Raw genomic sequence first — 6832 nt, 5'->3', positions numbered from 1 at the left:
TGCAAGTGTCTAAAATTAATGATAATGTTTTACTGCACCGTATATTTTTGTAAAGAAAGGAGTTAATTACAATTTCAGTATTGTTTTATGGTCTGTAGAATATCAAAGATAATTCTAAGAAGTGATTTATACATGTGGACCTGGATGATTAGTATGCTTCGCTCTATAAGAGAATAGAGGCTTCTAAAAGGTCAACCCTTATGTAATGCAAGAGGCTAGAGAATTAGGGAGAATGCATGTTGATATATGGGTAAAAGGATCAATTTACCCACTTGATCCCTTGACCCAACAACCACCTAAATTTTCACACCTAACGTCTTTGATCAAATATGTTTGTGAGGGAAATTCTAGATTGCTTGGTTACACAACAAGGCTTGTTAGTGAGGTGCAAAGCGTTTGGATATTGGCACAAAGGATGCTGATGATGAAGGAAGCTCAGATCTAGTAGTTAAATGCTTGTTAGTTAGGTGCAAAGCGTTTGGATATTGGCACAAAGGATGCTGATGATGAAGGAAGCTCAGATCTAGTAGTTAAATGCTTGACTATCTAACAAGGAGAATGCATACAACATGCTCAGCATTTAGAGAACCATGAATTGGAACAAAAAGAAAAGGATCTAGAGGCCAAGAACAACAAATTATAAGGGGTATTAGAGAAGACAGTCAGCCACCTCTAATTTGGATGCACATGAACAAGTAAGAGAACATAGACCACTTACTGTATTGTCAAAAAATAGTGGAAACTACAAATGCTGTATACATGCCGAGATTGATAAATTGAAGAACCTTAAACAAGATAATGGAGAACTCTCACAAGTCTTGTCAAGAGACAAATGGTGAAGTCTACACTTTCTCATTCAAAGTTTAGAACAATTAGTGATGATCTCATGCATGCAAGACTTCAAGATGTGAAGAATGCATTTATTGCAATAGAAGCTCAAGGTATTTGTGACAAAGTTGATTTAAGTAGAGAATCCTATGCAATGATCTACAGACAAATGGATGTAGATCATGAAATATGAATATTGTCAAAAAATAGTGGAAACTACAAATGCTGTATACATGCCGAGATTGATAAATTGAAGAACCTTAAACAAGATAATGGAGAACTCTCACAAGTCTTGTCAAGAGACAAATGGTGAAGTCTACACTTTCTCATTCAAAGTTTAGAACAATTAGTGATGATCTCATGCATGCAAGACTTCAAGATGTGAAGAATGCATTTATTGCAATAGAAGCTCAAGGTATTTGTGACAAAGTTGATTTAAGTAGAGAATCCTATGCAATGATCTACAGACAAATGGATGTAGGCATGAAATATGAATATTGGGAAAGATGGTGCACTGACTCATGATCAATTCATACGGGATGGTAGAACAATGGCAAGGGTGGATCCAAAGTGGGACCCTATACTTGGCATTCCTTTAACATGAGTCCATCCTTGTAAACTACATGTCGTTTGTAGAATTGTGAAAATTTTGGTTTATGAATATATATGTTTTCGAAAAATTTGGTTTATGAATATATATGTTTTTGCATATAAGATGCAACCAACGTCAGAGGCCCAAGCAGTGTGTAAGAGAGTGGAGGAGGTTCTTTCATGCTTAGGTCTACACAAAGGGAAAGTGAAAATCAAGAAAAATGACAAGAGGTCATATGATGTCATTTTTATTCTAGGACATTTTGGAGGCTCATGGTCCCTACTTTGCAAATCAGGGAAGCTTAGCTATCTGGTCTACCCAAGGCATGGAGCACTCACATTGACAAGCTCGTTGTGGGTTTCAGAAGGCCACCTCGCGCGCACGATGGTGGAATCCATAAAGTCAGTGCATTGAGGCACTTACTCATATGGTGGTATAGGAGGATTATAGTTAGGATAGAGGAGAAAGAAGCCAAAGCCGATAGAACACATTGAACTCATGGGGCTTAATGCTTTGGATATTGAAAACTTGATTCTTCAATAAACTTCACAATTATAAATCAGTGAGATGAATAAAATTTTGATTCATTATATGCATCACTATATTCACCACCTCCCATGGATACTTTCAAACTTTTAGACATTAAAAACATGGATATAACAATAGAGCTAAATCAAAAAGCCCATACTCCAAAAGTGTCATTGTAATACATTAAAAAACCAATTTTTTTACAATGGATGGGAGTTTACTACTACTCCTGATCCTACTGACTAGCATCCTTTTGGTGCGTGAAGATTTGCCCTCTTTGAAGATGGCTCGACATCATCCTGCAATCGTAAAACTGGCGGAACTCTTGGTCTTTTAAATTTGAGAAGCTCCCTTTTGCCATATTCACTTAGCATCTTGGGATCCCTGATCCCATATGTTCATCCATATGCATATAGGCTAAGTAATATTTTCTCCTTAGAGCATACACTTCAGGGCCTTGCTCGAAGATTCGTACCACTACCCGCTTCTCCAAAAGCATGATTTGTCTGCATTCCACCTGACGGGGTATCCCTGCTACCTGCTTCTCCACCTGACGAGAGGTATCCCCCAAGATATCTAGAAAATGTTTTGATTGCAAACAATGAGGAATCATAGGTATGAGCAACACACGTGTGTCCTTCAGGAACTACATAGGATGCTTAGGCACATGCAAAGTGTCGTTCCCAAGGCTACCATTCTAGTCATTGTCAAATCCATTATGATATTATTGAATAAAAATCAATACAACGCGAGAAGGGAACCCCCAACAATTGTATGCCAACCTCCTTGCGTTGTAGTAATTTTACCCCAAAAATAATCTTATATCGCGTAACTTGTAAAAAATTAGTACAAATCGAAGGGGGGGGGCTCATGTGCTCAATGCGTTACAACGCATGGAAGGGTTCCCTCTAATGTGACCTCACCCCTTCTCACGTTGTAATGCATTGAGCACATGAGGCGCCCCCCCTCGATTTGTACTAATTTATTTACAAGTTACATAATATAAGATTATTTTAAGTGTGAAATCACTACAACATGAGGAGGTTGGCATGTAGTTGCTAGGGGTACCCTCCTCGCGTTGTAGTGATTTCACACTTAAAATAATCTTATACTATGTAACTTGCGACAAATTAGTACAAATCAGGGGGGTGCTTCATGTTTTCAATGCATTAGGGGTCCCTCTGATGTGACCTCACCTCTACTCACGTTGTAATGCATTGAGCACATGATCCCCCATCCCCTCTCGATTTGTACTAATTTAATAAGATTATTTTAAGTGTGAAATCATTACAATGCGAGGAGGTTGGCGTACAGTTTTTGGGGGTACCCTTCTCACGCTGTATTGATTTTGATTTAGTATGAAGGGCATCTGGATTCATTACAATGTGAGGAGGGTGTACCTCTGTATGTGACCCCACACTTCTCACATTGCATTGAGTATGCTATATAAAAGATGTCTCAATTTCTTGATGTGCAGGGCCCTCTACTTGCGTTGTAATGATTTTGCTATCGTTTCAACTATGGCTCTCCTCGCCTTCCCTGGGTTTTAAATCTAGGCTGCTGCATACCCTGGCACCCACGAGTCCCTTGAGAATCTGGCAACTCATCTTTCCGACCCATGGCACAAGAACATTGTCGGATATTGTCATCTCCATAAGCGTGTTGTAAAATACAAGGCCTTAGCTAAAGTTGTTGATTGTTCCAAGGTTGAAAAATCCTAGAAAACCTTAAGAATAAGCTCATACAAGTGAAACGTCACATTTGCAACTCGCACGGTAACCCCTCTTTGCGATGGAGAGCAAGCAAAATAAAAAGGGCGATATAGAGGTGCTTTGCCTCTCTTGCAAGGCTTAAAGTCTTTCTGATTCCTTTCGCAAATTGGGAATTATTTTTAAAAAACACATCAACATAAATGAGCCGGAAATAGAATCAAACTATGTGTGAGAAGTAACCTAGAAATTTCACTGTGAGAATCGATCGTGATATATAACTAATTTGGAGACCACTGTGAGTCACTATTGCTTACATCATCATTCTACATCACCTCTATTTAAGGTATAATCTCTACTTCATAATAGTTTCCTTTGCACGTCTTGCCTTTCTTCTTTGGGCATCTTGCCCAAACCACGATATCACCTGCTCTTTGTCATCGCGGTCTTCTTTGCGCGTCTTGCCCGTGAGATTGCCCCCTCGCATCGTGTTATATTCAATTCACATGAATCTTTTGATTTTATAAAAGAACACAATGTGATATGCGATCGATTCTCACATAAGTCACGTGTTATCACGTTGTAATGAGTTTGTCAAGCTTTGCAAAGCTTGTTGACCATTTATGTGACTATTGACCTTTATTTAGGAAATCAACACAACGTGATATTTATATAGTGCTTGTGAACCGTGGACACAAATCGTGTTGTAAACAACTCTTAAAAGGCTCGTGTTCATACAAATCCAAATCTTGTGTTTTGTTGGTTTTTTGAGCATAAATGACAATTTCAGGTCCAAATCAACATAATGCGATAAGTGCCATTCCTTTCTCAATCTGGTCTCACATCGCCTTGTATTGAATTTCTTTCATCATCTTGTGGTATTAGTGTTCTTCAAGGCTAGTTTCTCGTAATTGTTAATTATTTGTACATCATTGACCCTTTTGATAGGAAATCAACACAACGCGATATGTGGTATTGCTCTTTAACTTTGACCCTATGAAAGATTCCTGTCCCCACTGAGCAACAAATTTAGGGGTGCTAGCCAACGGAAGTAGCACTTCTTGCGCGGGGCAGGGTCCCTAACTCGGGGCCTCGGATATCCGGACAAGACACTAATCCCTCGGTTCTTCCAAAACTTCCCTTGCCCGGAAAGCATGAAAAAACCGAACCCGAAAAAACTTCCCTCGCCCGAAAAGCATGGGCGATTCCTCCAGGATATTTTTACTCTAACGTAGTCAAAAGCCTTAACTAACTGAACTGATCTGACTGAACCCGTAAGTATCATAGTCAGATCAAGGAAAAGACTTGCACTTGGATCATAGAGACCAACACTTTTTTCCTCATTGAGAGGCACAACCATTGATTCTTTTCCATAGAACAATTTTTATCCGGGATTGACTTCATCTATCGTACCATAACAGAATTAAGTCTCATTTTAGGGATCCATCAGTCTAGCCTAACCCCATCCAGTCCCATGGGTTAGCCAACCGCCCAACCACTGTAGTGATGGGATCCAATTAGGAATTTGGTTAGGTTTTGTCCCGAGTACTAGGGAAAAGAGTTCCCAGGCCCCCTAGCCAGATATCATGCAAACTTAAAACTAGTCACACCACTTACACACCCAATATGAAATTGCCTTTTTCATAGATTCAGCTGTCTTTAAAACAATCATTTAATGAAATCATAGTGTCACTGATCATAATCCTCGAAATCTCTGGTTAAATCCTTATTTCCAGTCATTCCTTCATCGGTGTACCTATGGCATCATTGGCAACCAGAACGCTCAGCACACCTGTCCACTCAGGGGTCTTTTCGATGGTTCCTAGCTCATAGTACTTGGCAATATATTCACATATCAAAATGGAATCTCCGTTGAAGATCGGCAAGATCAACCAACGAATCCATATAAAAGAGCCAAGAGCGATGGTGCCCCGAGCCATTGGGAAGATACAACTACATGAAACTATTGTGAGTTCATCTTGGGGAGCAAGGACAACTGTCAGAGACACTGGCGACAATGTAATTATGCACAATGAGCGTTTAATCGATTTTTGGATATTCAAAATTTGATTCTTCAAATAAACTTCACAATTATAAACCAATGACTTGAATAAATTTTTGTTTTGTTTCAATTTATGCTTCAGTATATTCACCATCTCCCATGGATACTTTCAAACTTTTCGACATCAAAAACATGGATATAACAATAGAACCAAATCAAAAAGCCTATACTCCAGAAGTGTCATTATATTATATTAAAAAATAAATTTTTATAATGGATGGGAGTCTAGTACTATTCCTGATCCTGCCAACTAGCGTCCTCCTGGTGCATGAAGCTTTGCCTCTTTGCAGATGGCTCGGCATCATCCTGCAACCGTAAAACTAGCAGAACTCTCGGTCTTTTGAATCTGAGAAGCTCCCTTTTGCCATATTCACTTAGCATCTTGGGATCCTTGATCCCACATGTCAATCCATATGTGGTATAGGCTAAGGTAATATTTTCTCCTTAGAGCATACACTCTGAGGCCTCGCCCAAGGATTCGCACCGCTACTTGCTTCTCTAGAAGCATGATTTTATCTGCATTCCACCTAACGGGGTATCTCCCAAGATATCTAGATAATGTTTTGATTGGGAATTCAGCTTTATCCTTTGAAAACTTTTTGTGGAATATAATGACCTATGGAAATTTTAGCCTGTTAATGTACTCTCCTAGCACTGAGTCCTTTCCAAGTCCTCCCACTCGTGATCTTGATACACGCACGAGAAAATCATCATCGTCATACATCACCAGCTACAAAACAAAGTTGTCCTATAAGCCAACAAAACAAATGCAATATGAAGCTTCATCACGATATTCAAAATTATTATAATGAGACCTTTTAATTCTCGTCATTAATAACAAGTAAATCATTTGTCCAAATAAGAGTTGATGACTCGGCATCGTGGACAAATGAAGACTCCTCTTCTCTTTGCGGACTATTAAGTCTTCACACTGAATATCTTGAAATTCCTCTTTAGTGAGAAGGTTGGCTTCATAGTAGCATCCTTGTACATCATTGATAATATCTGAGCAGTAGTATGGTACTCACTATCCTTGACATTTGAAACCAATAGAAGATACTTATCCACACTTGGACCGACGAAATCATCATATTCTTCAAGATTATGTGTGAT

This window comes from Cibotium barometz, chromosome 32 (assembly GCF_041138505.1).
Source record: "Cibotium barometz isolate CiBa-2024 chromosome 32, ASM4113850v1, whole genome shotgun sequence".
In the NCBI taxonomy this organism is placed as follows: domain Eukaryota; kingdom Viridiplantae; phylum Streptophyta; class Polypodiopsida; order Cyatheales; family Cibotiaceae; genus Cibotium; species Cibotium barometz.
This window is presented reverse-complemented; position numbering follows the sequence as displayed.